Source organism: Peromyscus eremicus, chromosome 23 (assembly GCF_949786415.1).
Source record: "Peromyscus eremicus chromosome 23, PerEre_H2_v1, whole genome shotgun sequence".
Lineage (NCBI taxonomy): Eukaryota > Metazoa > Chordata > Mammalia > Rodentia > Cricetidae > Peromyscus > Peromyscus eremicus.
This window is the reverse complement of record NC_081438.1, coordinates 32,022,871-32,041,058: the sequence shown is the minus strand read 5'-3', so window position 1 is coordinate 32,041,058 and position 18,188 is coordinate 32,022,871. Positions and strand designations below refer to the sequence as shown.

The 18,188-nt window shown below is 49.1% G+C and overlaps 1 protein-coding gene across 2 annotated transcripts in view; it reads left to right on the top strand.

The window, feature by feature from the left end:
- Positions 1–8,969: 8,969 nt before the first annotated feature.
- Positions 8,970–18,188, top strand: part of Sun1 (Sad1 and UNC84 domain containing 1) — a 47,441-nt gene continuing 38,222 nt past the window's right edge. The window contains exon 1 of one of the 2 annotated variants that reach the window (XM_059249632.1): positions 8,970–9,086. The gene's annotated coding sequence lies outside the window, so the exon portion shown is untranslated. The remainder of the gene's footprint in view (positions 9,087–18,188) is intronic. The other variant, XM_059249622.1, reaches the window with a different exon arrangement.

The following is an 18,188-nucleotide window of genomic DNA, read 5'->3' as shown; positions in this document are numbered from 1 at the left end:
TGAGTTCGAGGCCAGCCTGGTCTACAAAGCGAGTTCCAGGAAAGGCGCAAAGCTACACAGAGAAACCCTGTCTCGAAAAACAAAACAAAACAAAACAAAACAAAAAGACTGTGGATCCATCTTAGTCCCTGGACCCTTCCTGCAGGGTCCATGGAGTTCCCTATTTAGAAACCAGTGGTGCCCTGGTTTCTATTTCAGTTTCCCTGCCAAGCCTTTCTCCAGAGTTCAGTATCCAAGCAGACTCTCTTGGGTATCATTCTTGCAAGATGTTGGGACCTCCTTAGGGGCCACACTCAGGAATCAGCTGCTTGGGAAGCCTGTACCTGCTCTGAGAGCCTACGGGGAAGGATGCCCATTCCTCTGCAGAGGAGGACCCAGATCTTGGCTCTTGGGCCGGCGCATCCTGCCAGTTGCCCGAGTGTGAGAGGGCACAGTTGCTTCAGCCCAGAGCTCTGCTTAATCCCTGGGACGCCAGGCATGCCCCTAGCCTCACCCTTCCTCAGTCCCATGCCTATTCTGGGATGTTCTTCCGCCACTCTGCCCACTCGACATTGTACAGCTTCCGGCCTTCCGAAATTTGCCTAAGCCCTGTGGGGTGCTCCCCTCCTCTCTCCACCTACATTATCCACTGTCTTCTCCGCTTCGTGGGCACAGCCTTTTGAAATGGGGATGTTTGCCTAGGACGTTTCTTCTTCCTCTCTGCTGTGCTGACAGGGCACACACTATTAGGTAGAAAAGCAAAAGTCTGACAGAAGTCACAGACTCCACCTGTGTTAAGGATGGACCTCACATGATTACAGGAGCCAGGCATGGTGCCAAATGCCTGTGAGCCTCATGAAGGGGAGACTAGGGCAAGAGGACAGCCTGGGCTACATAAGATCCCATGCAAAATGGAGACCAAAAAGTGCCCAAAAGGAGTTCCTTCTGAGTGGGGAGCTTAAAGTGACTTAATTTATTCCTTTCCTTCCCTTCCTCCCTTCTTTCTTTCTCTTCTTGAAAAAAGAATTTTAGGGGCTGGAGAGGTGGCTCAACATTTAAGGGCACTTGTTGCTCTTTCACGGAACCCAGGCTCAATCCCCAGCCCCCACATGGTGGCTCACAGCTATCCGTGTCTCCATGCTCCTGACCTTCAAGGGCACCAAGCATGTCGTACGGGAGTGCATGCGCCATGGTGCATGTGTGGAGGTCAGAGGACAGCTTGCAGGAATTGGTTCCCTCTTTGCACTGTGTCTCAGGGTCTCAGGGATGGAGCACGGGCTGTCAGACTTAGAAACAAGCTTTTTTTTTTTTTCTCTTCGAGACAGGGTTTCTCTGTGTAGTTTTGGTGTCTGTCCTGGATCTCACTCTGTAGACCAGGCTGGCCTCGAACTCACAGAGATCTGTCTGGCTCTGCCTCCTGAGTGCTGGGATGAGAGGCGTGTGCCACCACAGCCTGGCTATTTTTTTTCTTTGAGACAGGAGTTCCCTATGTAGCTAAAGCTGGCTTTGTAGTCACAGCAATCCTCTTGTCTCAAGCTCCTGAGTGCTATATTATAGCCCTGTACCACTCACCCTGCCCGGCACTGGATCTGGCACAAGGGATGCCAGTGCTTGACCTGTGGGAGGGGCAAAGGTCTTTCGGATCAAGGAGTGGGAGAAACTGGTTTTAACTGAGTGCTGTGAAGAAAACCCCAAGAGGAGAGGGCAAGGTGAGCCCAGGAGTTCAAACCTGGAGGGGTCAAGTTGGGGATGCCAAGAAGATCAGAGAGTGACTAGGAGCCTGTATGGAAGGTAGGGAGGAGCCTGGCGTGGTGGAGAGCCAGGGAGCTGCCCTCAGTGATGTAGCTGCCCAGGTGCTAACGGCACAGAGAACTGAGGCACACCGGTTTCAGACAGTCCTAGGGCCTTGGCCTCTGGAAGCCTACTGCAGCAGCAGCTTGGTTAGCAAGAGCTCTGGCCAGGGGCTGGGGGAGGCCAGGTACCCTTTCAGAGGTTTGCCAAACAGAGAAATAAGGAAGTCGGCAGGGCTTGTTCTGTTTCTGGGACGCAAACCTTTTGTTGTTGTTGTAGCCTCATGAATTTTCTTTCATTTCATGTGTATGAGTGTTGGGCCTGCGTGTATATCTGTGCACCACCGTGTGCTTGCTGTCTGCAGAAGTCAGAAGAGGGCGTCAGGTCCCCTGGAACTGGAGTTACGGATGGTTGGGAGCTGCCATGTGGGTGCTGGGAATTGAACTGGGTTCTTCACAAGTGCTCTTAACTTCTGAGCCACGCTTCTCGTTCTTGCTTGTTTTTTTGAAATTTGTATGTGTGTGTATGTGTGTGTGTGTGTGTGTGTGTGTGTGTGTGTGTATGAATTTATTTTATTACTTTGTGTCTGTGAGTGTTTTGCCTCCATGTACATTTGTGCACCACGTGAGTGCCTGGTACCTGCTGAGATGAGATGCAGGTATCCAGATCCCCTAGGACTGGACTTAACAGATGATTGTGTGCCGCAATGTGGGAGCTGGGAATTGAGTCCAGGTCCTCTGCAAGAGCAAGAGCTTTTATACCAGTGAGCCATATTTACTTTGTCCCTCTGGCTAGCCTGGAATTCACTGTGTAGACTAGGCTACCCTCCAAGTTTCAACAATTCTATTGCCTCTACCTCTCCAGTGCTAGCAATACAGGCATGCACCATGACACTCAGCTCAAGTGCAATCCTTCTACAAAGAATCGGGGGGCCCCTACGTGTTCCTCTGTGGGTTTTATCAACACAAAATCAAAACACTTTTACAACATATTGGTGGAGCTGAGTAGAGTGGTACATGCCTTTAATCCCAGCACTCAGGTGGCTGAGGAGGCAGGCAGATCTCTGAGTTCAAGTCTGAGTTTGAGGCCAGCCTGGTCTACATAGTGAGTCCCAGGCCAGCTAAGGCAACATAGCAAGGCCTTGTCTCAAAACCCAAAACATAATATAATATAATATAATATAATATAATATAATATAATATAATATAATATAATATAATATAATACAATACAATACAATATAATATAATATAATATAATATAATATAGTGGTGAAAACAGATAAGAGGGTTATGGCAAAGTGGGGACATCTCTATTACAGGCCTCAAATGTTATCTGGTGACATTCTTAAGCTTTGGATTGGGTGGAAGCCAGGGGTCTGTTAGTCCATTTCAAAAGGATTTACCTAATAACTGTAGGATGTTAGGTCAAATACAGAGGTGAGTAAGAAATGTCTATTAAGGGGCTAAAGAAAGCACGGGATGATTTGGGTATGGATCTGCAACATCCCAACTCTCTGATCATGGAAGTTCTAGTCAGCCTTGTAGAATCAACATAAGTGTGACTTTTTTCTTTAAACTTCGGTTTGCAGTTTGCTAATGTGTCACGATGGGTTCATACCTGTAGTTCCAGCTACTGGAAGGCTAAGGTAGGAGGCTCACCCGTTCAGGGCCTGCCTGGGATTCAGAGTGAGTTCTAGGCCAGCCGAGTAACCTAGAGAGACCCTGTCTCAAAATAAAAAGTGAAAAGAGAGAGTTCTGTGGCTATAGCTCCCTGGCAAAGGGACCAACCTAGAATCCTCCAGCCTGTGAGACAGCTTAGCAGGTAGAGGTGTACAAGCCTAGGAAGCAATCAGCTCCTTTTTGTTTGTGGCTTTGTTTTGTTTTGAAACTGGATCTCAGTCTGAAGTCCTGGCCATCCTGGAACTCATTACACAGAGCAGGCTAGCATGGAACTCAGAGTTCTGCCTGCCTCTACCTCCGACTGCTAGGAGTAAAGAGTGTGCTACCGTGCCCTGGATGAATCAGTTCAACTGGAATTCTCGTAAAGGTAGGAGAGAAACAAGTCCAACAAGGGTAATGGTAAAAAAAAAAAAAAAAATTTAAAAACGAGAATAGGATGTGTCTCTGTAGTGGGGCACTTGCCTAAAATCGCCGCTGATCCTCCTAATTCCTCCACCCAAGTCCTGGGATTAGAGACGTGTGCACCATCACACCTGGTTTGTGGAGTATTGGGAAGGGAACCCAGAACTTCTACCCTCCCTCTACCCAATGCTCAGACCCACTTTTTTGTAATTTTGTTTTGCGTTGAAGAGCAGGAAAAAAAAAAAAAAGAGGGCGGGAGTGTGGCTTACACCTATCAAGGGCTTATGGGAGACCCTGTGTTCCATCCCTAGCACAGCAAACAAAGAAAGCCCCTTGTCAGTCAAGATTATTGGCAGGTGGGTTTTGTGTGACTTTTGCTCTGGGTGCTAAGAAGGATGGAACTCAGGACCCTGCTGTTCCTCCGTAACCACCAGTCTGTGTGGGGTTCCACTGTCGAGGCTAGGCTCCTCTCAACTGACTTGTTGCTGTGCCCCTCCCTGCCACACCCAGAACCACACTGGGACTAGGAAACGCCCTAGACCTCTGCAGGGAACCACCAAGGGCAAGAGAGAAAGAAAAAAAAAAAAACCAAAAAAAAAAAAAAAGCAAACCAACCACTTCCTTTGCGGTACCTCCTGCCCCAGCCAGCCAGCAGGGAAGTCCAATTGCTTCCTTAAGAGAAAGGGCTATCCTGGGCTAGCTGACCTTCCTTTCAGGTCTCTGCCCGCCCAGCTTTCTGATCCCCTTGCAGCGCTGCCTCCGGAGGCTGCAAGCCTCCAGCTTGGGTTTCTCAGCCTCCTTGCTATTGGAGTCAGGTTCTGTTTACAACTGAAATACTGATCTGGTGCCAACGTGGAGGTGTGAGCTCAGAGGGACTACCCTCACCAGTCAGCAGTGTTGGGCTAGGAGAAGCTACTCACAGGCTGCTGCTCTTCAAAGCAAAACAAAATTACAAAAAAGTGGGCCTGAGCATTGAGTAGAGGGAGGGTAGAAGTTCTGGGTTCCCTTCCCAATACTCCATAAACCAGGCGTGATGGTGTACACATCTCTAATCCCAGGACTTGGGTGGAGGAATTAGGAGGATCAGAAGTTCAGAGTTATCCTTAGCTTCATAGCAAGTTCAAGGCTAGCCTGTGCTGCATGAGACCCTGTCTCAAAAAAAAAAAAAAAAGTTGGTTTTGGCTATGGCTACAGTTATGGCAGCAGGAAGTGGCAACAGGGGACATCCACTATTGCATGTCACACGGATGCTGGATAGCAGGGTCCTGGGGGCTATAATTATTACAGCTCTTTCTGGTGTTATTTTGCCTTTCTGAAACGAGAGCTTGTGTAGCAGAGGCTGGTCTTGAACTCCTGACCCTCTTGCCTCTACCTCCCAAAGGCTGGGATTCCCAGTGTGTGGTCTATTATAGCTCTCATATACACCTAAGAAGTTGGGATTCCTCTGTCCCCCTGGAAGCAGCTGGGGTTGTAGTTTCTTAGGAGGGTCTGGGAGCTGGGATTCTATAATCCTCCACAGCCAGAATGATAGCTCCCAGCTTGTGGTGTCAGGGACCCTTGGCCCTACCGGCTTGGCAGCTCTCTGGAACATTTCCTGCTACTGTGGCCTGTGGGTTCCCTTCTTTGGTCACTGCAGGCTTCTGTCTTTCGGCCTCTGCTCCCCACCCGTCCTTTTCCTTCCTGCCCTGGCTGCACCTTGCCCTGCGGTTCAGGTGCCTCTTAATGTTGCAGCTTCTGTCATAGTTACAGGCGGTTTGTAGCAGCTTCTGCCAGTTTCTGTAGCCATGCTGCCCACTCTGCTGCCTCAGGGGCTCAGTGCATTGCCAAGCTCTCTTGTCGCCACCGCCGATGCCACTCCACTGCTTCTGCTTCCACCACTCGTCTTCACGCTCACCCCATACTATATACAGCAGACGAGAAAGGACCAGTGGGAACAGCTTTTTACTGGGTCTACTGCGGCATCACTGGACATGGTAACACAGGACCATGTCCTAGGCGGGCCTGCCACGTGGGTCCTACAGCCTACTTACGTGGCCAGAGGAAGGGTATTTGCACCAATCACAGGAAACCGCTCATGCAAATGAAGATTGGTGTTTGGACCAAGCGCGGCACTGCCGTTAGCACCCGTCTCCAGGTCTCACTAAACTGCCCGGGCTGGCTTTGAATCTGGGATTCTCCTGCTTCAGCCTCCCAGATTGCTGGGATGACAGGCCCCAGCCACCAGATGCAGCTGCTAATAAAGAGCCAGAATTGGCTGGTGGTATAGAGCTAGCAGAGTGTCTGCCTAGCATGCCCAGTGCCCTGAGATTTTTTTGTTTTGTTTTGTTTTTCGAGACAGGGTTTCTCTGTGTAGCTTTGCGCCTTTCATGGATCTCGCTTTAGAGACCAGGCTGGCCTCGAACTCACAAAGATCCGCCTGTCTCTGCCTCTCTAGTGCTGGGATTAAAGGCTGCACCACCCCACCGGCCGGCTCAATGCCCTGAGATTAATCACCGGCAGTGCTTAAATTTAGGGTAGCAGAATATCCCTTTAGTTTCAGCACTTCAGGCTAAAGGATGAGGAGTTCGTATCAAATTTAAGGCCAGCCTGGGGTATATAAGACTCTTGTCTCAAAAAAAAACAGAAAAATAAGCTAATTAAAAAAAAATAAAAGAACAAAAAAATTGCCAGTTGTGGTGGCTTACTTACACTTGTAATCTCAGGACTTGGGAGGTAGAGGCAGAAGGAGGAGGATCATGAAGCCAGTCTGGACTACAGTGTTGATTCCCTATTTGATAATAATAATAATAATAATAATAATAAGGCCAGGTGTGGTGGTGGTATATGCAGGTGAATCTCTGTAAATTGAAGGCCAGCATAGTCTACACAGCAACTTCCAGGGCAGCCGGGCTACATAGACCCTGTCAAAAAAAAAAAAAAAGAAAAAAAAGAAAAAACAAAAACAAAAACAAAAACAAAACAAAAATCCTGGGCTAGAGTTAATAGCATTTACTGCTCTTGCAGAGGACCCACAGTGAGTTCCCAGCATCCACAGGGTGACTCACAGCCATATGTAACTCAAGTTCTAGGGGATCTGATGCCCTCTTCTGACCTGTGTGGGTACCAGGCACACACATAATGCACACACACAATGCAAACAAACACACACATAAAATATGAGTAAAAATAAAACAAGCCAAATTAAAAAAAAAGACAAAACTAAGCCAAATCTTCCACACAGACTCCTGCCTCTGAATGCACAAGTGTTTCTTTTATAACAGCGTCTACTGACAAAACCCAGATGTCCAGCGGCTGGCCTAGGGCTCAGCTCTGGCCTGTGGAGCCAGCCAGCTGCCCTGCCAAACCCACCCACTTTACTAGTAGTGGACTTAAATGCTTGCCACAAATATCCTTGTGGCCTGAAATCCTCCAATGTCTATTACTTACAGAGAAGTCCCTCAACTTACCAATGGAACACATCAACACGTTGTCAAACACTTGCCATATAAGGAGGCAAGTGTATGCAGCATGGATGACTATCAACAGCCAGCAGCAGGCTGGATGTGCCGGTGCATGCCTGTAATCCCAGCACTGGGACAGAACATGAGACATTTCAAGACAGCCTGGGCAACAGACTGAGGCCTTGTGTATGTGTCGATGTGTGTGTGTGCACACGTGTGTGCACTAGTGCCATTCCTCAGGAACCATCCGCCTTGTTTTCTGAGACAGGATCTCTCACTGGGTTGGTGCTGACCAAGTAAGTTAAATTGGTGGGCAGCAAGTCCCAGAGATCCCGGTCTCCATCTCCAGTCATAGGACTGATTACAAGCACACAGTGCTAGACTTTTGTTTTTCCAAGTCAGGGTTTCTCTGTGTAACAGCCCTAGCTGTCCTGGAACTCACTTTGTAGACCAAGATGGCTTCAAACTCAACTGAGATTGGCCTGCCTCTGCCTCCCGAGTGCTGGGATTAAAGGCGTGCGCCACCGCCCGGCTTAGACTTTTTTTTTTTAATTTGGATTCTGGGGTTGAACTCAGGCCCCGGATGCTTTCACTGCCAGCACTTTACTGATCCACCTCCCCAGTTCAAGACTGTTAACTTGAAAAAAAAGTGTAAAAGCTAGCCAGGCATGGTGGTGCAAGTCTTTAGTCCCAAACAGAGGCAGGCAGATCTGCATAGCGAGTTCCAGGACAACCAGGACTACATGGAGAGACCCTGTCAAACAAAAAACAAAAATAATAAATAGAAGTGTAAAAGCCAAGGGTTGGAAAGATGACTAAGCCGTTAAGAGCACTTGCAGCTGGGGAGGGGGCGGGGGCGGGAAGAGCACTTGCTGATCATTCAGAGGATTGGGGTTTGGTTGCCAGCATCCACTTTTGGCACCTAGCAACCTACAGCTTCAGGGGACCCGGGGCCTTTGCAGGCGCGCGCGCGCGCGCACACACACACACACACACACACATTTAAAAAAAAATAGTAGAAGCCAGCTGTGCTGGCACTTAGTAGTAATCTCAGTGCTTGGTAGGACAAGGCAGGAGGATTGCTGCGAATTGGAAGTCAGTCTGGGCTACACAGTGAATTCCAGGCCACAGTGAGACCCAGTCTAAAAGAGGAAAAAGCAAGTGGGGCGTGGTGGTGCACGCCTTTAATTCCAGCACGCCGCCGTAGGCAGAGGCAGGCTGATCTACGTAGCAAGTTTCAGGCCAGTCAAGGTTACAGAGTGAAATCTTATCTATAAACAAAACAAATGCAATGAACAGTATTTGCAAAACTGCGCAAGAGGGCCCCCCGGCAGGCGAACTCCCAAGGGCAGGGCGTCGGGGGCTTCCTCCAAACACTGCACCTAGGCAGCAGAGGAGAGGAGGTGCCCGGGAGCCCACCGCATCTTCATCAGGAGTCGGGTCTTCTGGGTCCACTGAAGCGCTGCCTGGAACTCAGCGCGGACGCCTCCGCGGAGAATCCTGATCCTAACGTTACTCAAGAGGCTTCTCCTCTCTCTAGGCGCGGCCCCTCCTGTCCCGGCGCGCCTGCCCCGCCCACTGACGCCATACGTCCCGCCCTTTTCCCCGCCCCTTGCGGGCCAGTCGCCTTCCGATTGGTTTTGAATTTCAGCAGACGCGCCTGGGATTGACGGACGTTTGCGTCACTCTCTCCTCGATCCCGGCGCGGCGCGCGATTGGCTGTGGCTGTGGAGAGTCTTAGGTACCCGGCCTGGGCGGCGCGGACGAGGCCTGAGGCGGCGGCGCGAGGCAGGTGAGCTGCGGCGAGCGGGCTGGGCAAGAGCGGGAGTGGGCGGGGGTACGGGGGGCCAGCGCGGTAACGCTGCGGGCACTGGGGGACTGTCTGAGGACCGGCGGGATGTAGGTGGCAGGGACGGATCGAAGTGGGAACCGTCAACCGGCCACGACGCGCGCGACGCCTTGCGCGCTGCCAGGCCGCGCGCCCGGGCGCCCCGAGTCTGGTGTCCCGTGTGCCTTGGCACTCTGGTCCCACCTTGCCCCGGACCCCTGGCGTGTTGGGTTCCGGGGTCTTCTGCTACCCGTCGCGGCGCGCAGGCGCAAGCGCCATCCCGGGGGCGCGCCCTGTCGGGGCGCAGGTGCTGCAGGTGCGGGGAGGGGCGCGGGCCGAGTAGCGAGTGCCTGGCCTGGGCACCCTACACCTGCTGGTTATCCGGAGCCAGTTGCCTTTGCCCCCAGCCCGGCGCGCAGGACAGTACCAGGCTGGCCCGCTGGAGCTTTGTTGGATGCAGCCTTTCGGGGACCCGCGGGCATCAGCTAGGGGAACTTTGCTGCTCCCCGCTCAGTGGTGTGAAGTGCAGTCCTTCGACGTGCGCTTCGCGCCTCCGGGACAGATTCCTAATTAGATAACTGTGGCATTTTAACTTGACTGACTGTTGCACGTTTTAGATCTCTCTAGAACTCTTCTCCCTTCTGAGCCCCAGCCTCATGTTCTTTTTCTTTCCTTTCGTCTCCCTCCTCCCTCCTTTTTTTGATTTTTTTTTTTTTTACGAGACAGGTTCTCACTATGTAGTTTTATGAAAGATCCGCCTGCGTCTGTTTCCTGGGTGCTGGGGTTAAAGGCGTGCGCCACTAAACTGGGCATTGTCTATCTGTCTGTCTGTCTATCTATCAATCAGTCAGTCATCTATCTATGGATCGGGCCTCAGGTAGCCCAGGCTGACCTAGAACTTGCTATATAGAAGAAAATGACCTTGAGCTCCTACCCCTGCCCCCACCTCCCAGTGCACAACCGCCCTGGTCAATGGTGCTAGGGATGGGGCTGGAACCCAGGGCTTCCATGAGCATAGTCACAGTACCTTCTGGCTCTTCTATGGCTCCTGTTTTCCTTGGTCAGGCACGGCGCCTGGGTCACTTTTTTTTTTAATTTATCGAGACAGGGTTTCTCTTTGTAGCAGTTCTGGCTGTCCTGGAACTTGCTTTGTAGACCAGGCTGGCCTCACAGAGATCCACCTGCCTCTGCCTCCCCAATGCTGGGATTACAGGCATGCACCACAACTGCCTGGTTGGGTCACTCTTACAGTGTGCAGGTTATGGTGCTCTGCCCAGACTGTGGGTGACATGCTTGAACCCTTGCTCCAATCACGTGAGGGTCTGAGAGGACTCTTCTGCGTCACCTTTTAGTCCTTTTGTTTGTTTGTTTGTTTGTTTTTGTTTTGGCCAGGTCTTTTGTAGCTCAGCCAGACCCAGAGTTGAAACCCAGATCCTTGTGCTGTGTGTGTGTTGTGAAAATTTCCATTTTAAACTGTATACAGTGTTATGCAACCATCACCATTATCTTCTAGTTCCAGCTTTTCATCACCCTAAGGGAAACCCAGTACCCACCAAGCAGCCCCTCCCGTTTTCCTCCTCCCTGTCCGTTAGCCTCAGCTCTGCTTACAGCCTGTAGATTTGCCTGTTCTGGATATCTTATTTAAGGTTCGTCCATACTGTGAAGCATGTGCCTCTATTCTATTACTTTCTGTGGCTGACTAGTTTTCTTACTGTGTGGACCTATTAAGTCTTTAAAAAATAATTTGCCTGTGTATGTTTGCTGAGGTTAAAAGGACAACTTGCTGGAATCAGTTGTCTTCTTCACCTGTGTAAGTCAAGTTTGGTAGCAAACAGGTCTGCCACCTGAGCCATCTCAAAGGCTCTGTTAAATCTTGTTTATCCACATCATTGGACATTTGGATTGTTTCCACCTGTTGGGTTATTTATCCAGTGTTGCTGGGATCATGGGAACAAGTTTGTACTTGAACATGTTTCCAAATGTGTGCATGTATGCTTTCCTGTAGGCCCAAGGTTGATGATGCTGGGTGACTATCTCAGTCATAGTCTACCTTTGTTTTTTGTTTGTTTTCTTCAAGACAGGGTCTCACTATGTAGCTCTGGCTGTCCTGGTTCTGTAGACTAGGCTGGCCTCAGACACAAAGATTTGCCCGTCTCTGCCTCCCAAGTTCTGGGATTAAAGGCGTTGCAGCATCATGCCCAGCTACCTTATTTTTTGAAACAGTGCCTCTCACTGGGACCCAAGGCTCACCAATTTGGAATAGACTGACTGGTCAACAAGCTCCAGAGATCCTCCTGTCTCTGCCTCCCTGATGCTAGGATTACACTTGCAGGCTGCTGTGCCCAGTTTTGTTCTGTGGGTCCTGGGGTCAGACTCAGGTCTTCATGCTTGTGTTTCCAACTCTGTACTGGCTGGGCCATGACTCCAGCCCCTGAGCACCTGTTTTTAATTCTTAGAATATAGATCTCAGAGTAGAATTGCTAGATCACATGGTAATTCTATGTTTAACTTTGTGGGGAGCATCCAGACTGTTTTTCCACAACGGCTGCATGTTTTACACTCCCACCCACAATGTGGGAGAGGCCCACTTTCTCCACATCTTTGCTAATACTTGTTTTCCTTCCGTCCCTCCGCCCACCCACTTACCCCTCATTCAGTGGCTGTGAAGTATATCTTTGGCTTTGGTCTGCATTTCCCAGATGACACAAGTGATGTGTGTGGATTGTTGCTTCAGGTCTATTTCTCTGTAGACCAGGTTGGCCTGGAATTCACGTCCACCTGCCTCTGCTTCCCAAGTGCTGGGATTAAAGATGTTGGTCCACCATGCCTAGCCTTTCTCTGTCTTTTAATTAGGTTGTCTTGTTGAGTTGTAGAAGTTGTTTATACATTCTGGACATATATGACTTGCAATACCACCCACCTCTGTCTCTGTCTCTCTTGGAGACAGGATCTGATTATAAATCTCATTCTGGTTTCAAACTCGTGGTCCTCCTGCCTCAGCCTCCTGGTTTGCTGATGTTTGCTACCATGATTTGCTTCACCTTTTCCCCCTCCCCCAATTTTGTTTGTGTGTGATATGTATGAGCATGCATGTGTATGTGGAAGTCAGAGAACTTTGTGGAGTGAGTTCTCTTCTTCCAATTTAGGTGGGTCTTGGGGATTGAACTCTGGGCTTCAGGCTCATGCTATAAGTGCTTTAGCCACTGAACCCTCTTGCCAGCCATGGCCATCTTCTCCCCCGTTCCCCGAACAGAGTATCTCTGTGTAGCATTGGCTGCCCTGTAGACCAGGCTGGCCTCAAACTCACAGAGATCCATCTGTCTCTACCTCCTGAGTGCTGGGATTAAAGGTGTGGGCCACCACCAACTGGCCATGGCCATGGCCATCCTTTTGATAAAGTGTTTTTGTTGTTGTTTGGAAATAGGGTCTCACTAGATGGCCTAGAACTCACTCATATGTAGACCGGGCTACCTCAAACTTAAGAGATCCACCTGCCCCTGCCTCTTGAGTATTTTTAATGCTCAAAGTGAGAATCCAGTTTATCTGCTTTTTTCTTAGGGGGGCATGTTTCTTTCTTTTTTTTTTTTTTTTTTTTTTTTTTTGGTTTTTCGAGACAGGGTTTCTCTGTGTAGCTTTGCGCCTTTCCTGGAACTCACTTGGTAGCCCAGGCTGGCCTCGAACTCACAGAGATCCGCCTGGCTCTGCCTCCCGAGTGCTGGGATTAAAGGCGTGCGCCACCACCGCCCGGCTTTTTTTTTTTTGTTTGTTTGTTTGTTTTTCAAGACAGAGTTTACTCTGTGTAGTTTTTTTTTTTTTTTTTTAAGATTTTATTTATTTATCATGTATACAGTGAGTGTTCAGCCTGCAGGCCAGAAGAGGGCACCATATCTCATTACAGATGGTTGTGAGCCACCATGTGGTTGCTGGGAATTGAACTCAGGACCTGTGGAAGAACAGCCAGTGCTCTTAACCTCTGAGCCATCTCTCCAGCCCCCTCTGTGTAGTTTTGGAGCCTGTCCTAGATCTCACTCTATAAACTAGGCTGGCCTCGAACTCACAAAGATCCGCCTGGCTCTGCCTCCGAGTGCTGGGATTAAAGGCGTGTGCCACCACCACCTGGCTTTTTTTGTTTGTTTGTTTTGTTTTGTTTTTTTTTCGAGACAGGGTTTCTTTCTGTGTAGTTTTGTGCCTTTCCTGGATCTTGCTCTGTAAACCAGTCTGGCCTTGGACTCACAGAGATCCACATGCCTCTGCCTCCCGAGTGCTGGGATTAAAGGCGTGCACCACCACCGCCCGGTGGGGGCATGTTTCTTTAGGTCACAAAGACTTGTCTGTATGTGTTCTTTTGAAAGTTTTGATAGTTTTGTGGTTGTATTTATGTCTTTGATCTGTTGTGAGTTCATTGTGGGTTATGATGTTTGAGGGTCTGACTTCATTGTTCCCATGGAAGTTCAACTGTTCTAGCACCATTTGCTAAAAGGAATCGCTTCCCTTGTCAGTTGGCGTCAGATGTAAGGTTTACCTTTGACCCTGTATGCCATTCTGTTGGAGTACGTCTGCCCATACGCCAGTAACACTTTGGCTTGCATTTTGAAGACGTGATTCCCAAGCTCTGTTCCTTTTTCCAGACTTACTTGCTCTCTGGAATCTTCTGCAGTTCAGTGTAAATGAGGGATGGCGGGGCTGGAGAGATGGCTCAGTGCTTGAAAGCAGTGGCTGCTCTTCCAGGGGACCAGGGTTCAATTCCCAGCACCCACATGGCAGCTCACAGCTGTCTGTAACTCCAATTCTAGGGGATCTGATACCCTTACACAGACATACATACAGGCAAAACACTAATCACTGCTCATAAAATAAAAATAAGTTATTTTTTAAAATGAGGAATGTTTTCTCCAGGTTTGCAGAAAGGGCCTTTGGGGTATTGACAAGGGCCACAGTGCATTTGTGCAGCATTGCTTTTCAGGACAGTGAGTCTTTCTGTTCTTTGTGGGCCTTTTTACATTTCCTTGTAGCTTTTAGTACCCAGGTTCTGCCCTTGGGTAGTTAAATTAATACCTAAGGCTTTGCTTTTTTTTTTTTTTTTTTTTTTTTTTTTTGCCTCTGATGCTGTTGTGGAATTCTCAATTCCGTTTGACCTTGCTCATTGCTAGCGTGTGGAAGTACAGCTGGCCTTGTGTGGCTGTGTACCCTGCAGCTTTGCTGAATTTACCAGCCATCATTCTGGGTTGTGCTTTAGGATGTTCTGCATATGAAGTCTAGTTGGCTGAGAGTAGAGGTTGCCTACTGTTACTGCCTTTCCGGTCTGCACACCTTTCCCTCACTTTCCTTGAGTAATTGCTCTGGCTCGAACTTCAGGACAGTGTCAGATAACACTGCCGCCTGTCCTCTTCTTTCTCGATCTTAGGGAGCACCCTGTCTTTTCACCTCTGGGTGTGATGTTGACTGTGGGCTTTTCATGGATGCCTGTTTGGAGTGTTGAGGACCTCGTTTGTTGAAAAACTGTTTGGACAGCCTTTAGTCCAGACTGACCTGGCTATGTGACTGAGGACAACCCTTAACTTCTGCTCTTCCTGTCTCTACCTCCCGAGTGATGGGTTTACATTTGCACCATCTCACCTTGTTTATGCAGTGCTGGGAATGGAACCCAGGGCTCTGGGCATGAGAAGTATGCATTGTACTAGCTGAGCCACACCCACACACTTTTAAATTTATTTACTTGTTTTTGTTTTGTTTTGTTTTTTGAGACAGGGTTCCCCTGTGTAACAAACAGCCCTAGCCGTCCTAGAACTTGCTTTGTAGACTAGGCTGACCTCGAACTCACAGGGATCCACCTGGTTCTGTCTCCCCAGTGCTGGGATTAAAGGCATGTGCCACCACCACCCTGCTATTTTTTATTTTCTTAATTTTGCAAGGTGAGGTCTGCTTTGTAGCTCAGACTTGGAGTTCTACTTTCCAAGAACTGGGAATACAGACGTGAGCCACCATACCTAGCTTAATGAGTGCATGAAGGGTGTGGGGATTCTCCAGTGCACTTCCTGTACCCACTGCTATGGTCATGTGGTTTTGCTTGAGGGCATCTCCAACAGACTTCCACCTCCAGGCTCTTCCTTTCCCTGACACCTTCACTTCCAGGTGTTAAATGATTACCACTTGTTCTTGAGTCTTTGGGGTTCTTGATGAAAACCGGGTGCCTTCTGGCATTCTTCATTGCAAAAGCTCTCTGGGCCTTTTCTGGCTCAAGTTGGCTCTCATTCATCTGGGTTCCAAAAGTTCCTTTCCGTTTGGCTCTTCCTTTCTGTTCCATGCATACTTGCCTTTCCATGGAATCTGACATCTGTGTTCAACACTTTATTTATTCTGTGTGTAGGTGTAGTGCCATAGCACCCATTTGGAGAGTAGAGGACAGCTTGCCTGAGTCCGTTCTTTCCTTGCACCTGGTTCCTGGGATCCAACTCAGGTCGGTAGGCTTTGTGGCAAGTGCCTTTGCCTACTGAACCATCTTGCTGGCCCTGTGCTCATCTGTCATAGGGACAAGCTGGCTGGAGCTTACTGAGTGACCTATTTCCAGAGAACCTGGGTATTTAATGGAGTATGCTTCACCCTTCTGGGTTTGTGAGTCTCTAGTACTCTCCTAGATACTCTGCTCCTTTTGGGGTCACATCCCATAAACCAGGCCAGTCTGCATTTTCTCCCAGTAAACAACGGTGCATTTTTAGAAGTCAGCCTCAGGCCTCTTGCCCTGCCTTAAAGGTCTCAAGTGAGGCAAGATAGTCCCAGGGACTGGCAGGATGCCTCCCAGGGCATTTATCCCTTAGGCTGCTGCTCCTGAGTGCCTGGAGAAGGGAGTGCCCTGTTGCTCTGGTGAATGCTCAAGGGGCTGGTCCTGTACACTGGCTGGAGGGTTGCCATGCACCTTCTTGATTGAAAACGTGCTCTTGTTTTCTCCTCCCTACTCCCCAAATTTGGAACTCACTGCCATTCTGGACCGCCTGCTCCACTAGATTTTCCGATGGCGAATCTGAGAACGCTACTCTGCATCTGAAACCTTCACGGGTGACAGAGGAGCAGCTCTCACTGCAGTGCTGGGTCTGATGGGCTCTGCTCATCAAGCAACACGGTCTGTGCTGGTCAGGCGGGCGCTCCCCATTCTTTGGGAGGTGTGGGTCATAGGTTGGAGACAAGATCTCTGTGACAGATGCCTTTTGACCTCTGCAGAATTAAGCTGCAGGTCACAGACAAGCGGTGAGAAAGGACTTCTGGAGCAGTGGTTCCCCAGCAGGGAAAGGATTCCCTCAGGCGCGAGGTTTCAGAGTGCCCCTGTCTGCCTGCCCTGCTGCTGCTGCTGCTTTCTGCTGCTTTGTTGGTTTTCAGGATTGGGTGTTGAACCCAGGTCCCTACACATGCCTGTTTAGTGCTGTCACTGAGCTGTGCCTGGTTGTAGTCATTTATTTTTTAAATACATTTTGAGATAGGGTCTTGCTAAGTTGCTCAGGCTTGCTGAGTATCATGTAGTACAGGCAGGCTTTGAACTTGAGATCTTCCTGTCTCAGCCTTTCAAGTAGCTGGGATTACAGACCTGTCCCACCACACACTGTTATATAGTACTGTTGTTTTTTAATTTATTTATTTGTTTGTTTATTGTTTTTTTTGAGACAGGGTCTCCCTTTATAATCCTGGCTGGGCTAGAACTTTCTGTGTAGACCAAGCTGACCCGGAACTCAGATCCACCTGCCTTCTGGGGGATGGGATTACAGGTGTGCACCACCATGCCTGGCTTTCATTTGTTTTTTTTTCAAAGTAGAGTCTGACTTTGCAGCCCAGGCAGGCCTCTAATTCCCTATGCTCCTACCTCAGCCATCCCAATGCTTAGTTACAAGTATGCCCTACCAAATCTGGCCTAAAATGCGTGCGTGCGTGCGTGCGTGCGTGCGTTTAATTAAAGCTGATTTTTTTTTCAATAGGTACGGCAGAATTATTTGTTTTTGAGGCAAGAAGGATCTTGCTATGTAGCCACGTGGGCTTGGAACTCACAATCCTCCTGCGTCAGCCTCTGTAGTTGTAGGTTAGGCTTAGCAGAAATTTGATTTTACAGAAGTTACTCTGGGATATTCTCAGCTGTAGAGCCCTTCCCTAGCCTATCAAATGCCCTGGGTTTCATCTTTTGCACTGTAAAAAAGAAACCAAAGAAACACATTTTTCCAAGTATTTTTCTTGACAGTGGACATAGTCATTGAACCTGCTGGGTAACACCTGGCTGCTGTGTAGAGCCAAGCTCTGGGTGATGGTGAATCAGTGAGGTGGAGGTGGAACATGTGGGTATAGGATGCATGTGCTGTGTCTGTGTGGTTGTGCTTCTCTGGTTCTTCAGGAAGGTCCTATAGGGGCGGATCAAGTGAAGTGGGGGAGCACCCACTCTTAGTCAGGGTGTGATGGGGTTTCAGTGTACCACTGAGGGATAAGGCCTATGACAGATGGTGCTTCCTGGGAAGCTGGAGGAGGGCCTAGCATCCTGTACTCCCCACGCCCTTGGATTGTAGTGGGACGGACTCTCAGACCTGAGTCTCTGGGGTTTGACCTCAGATGGTGTGGAAAGTGATTTTAAGACATGCTGTGGTCCTTGTGATTTTTGGCCAAAGCTGCAGTGTGGCTTGTATGGGTATACTTTATTGACAGTGCCAGGAGGTGCCAACCTCAACTACAGCATCCTCCACCGTCCCAGACATGGAAAGAGGTACTGCCATCAGTTTTTCTTTCTTTCTGTTTGTTTTTGTTTTTGTTTTTGTTTTTGTTTTTTTTGTTTTTTTGGTTTTTTTTTTTTTTTTGGTTTTTCGAGACAGGGTTTCTCTGTGTAGTTTTGTTGCCTGTCTTGGATCTTGCTCTGTAGCCCAGGCTAGCCTCAAACTCACAGAGATCTGCCTGCCTCTGCCTCCTGAGTGCTGGGATTAAAGGTGTGCGCCACCACTGCCTGGCAAAATTTTATTTATTTCATGTACAGTGGTGTGCATTTGCCTGAGTGTGTGTCTGTGCGATCCTACAGAACTGGAGTTACAGACAGTTGTGAGCTGC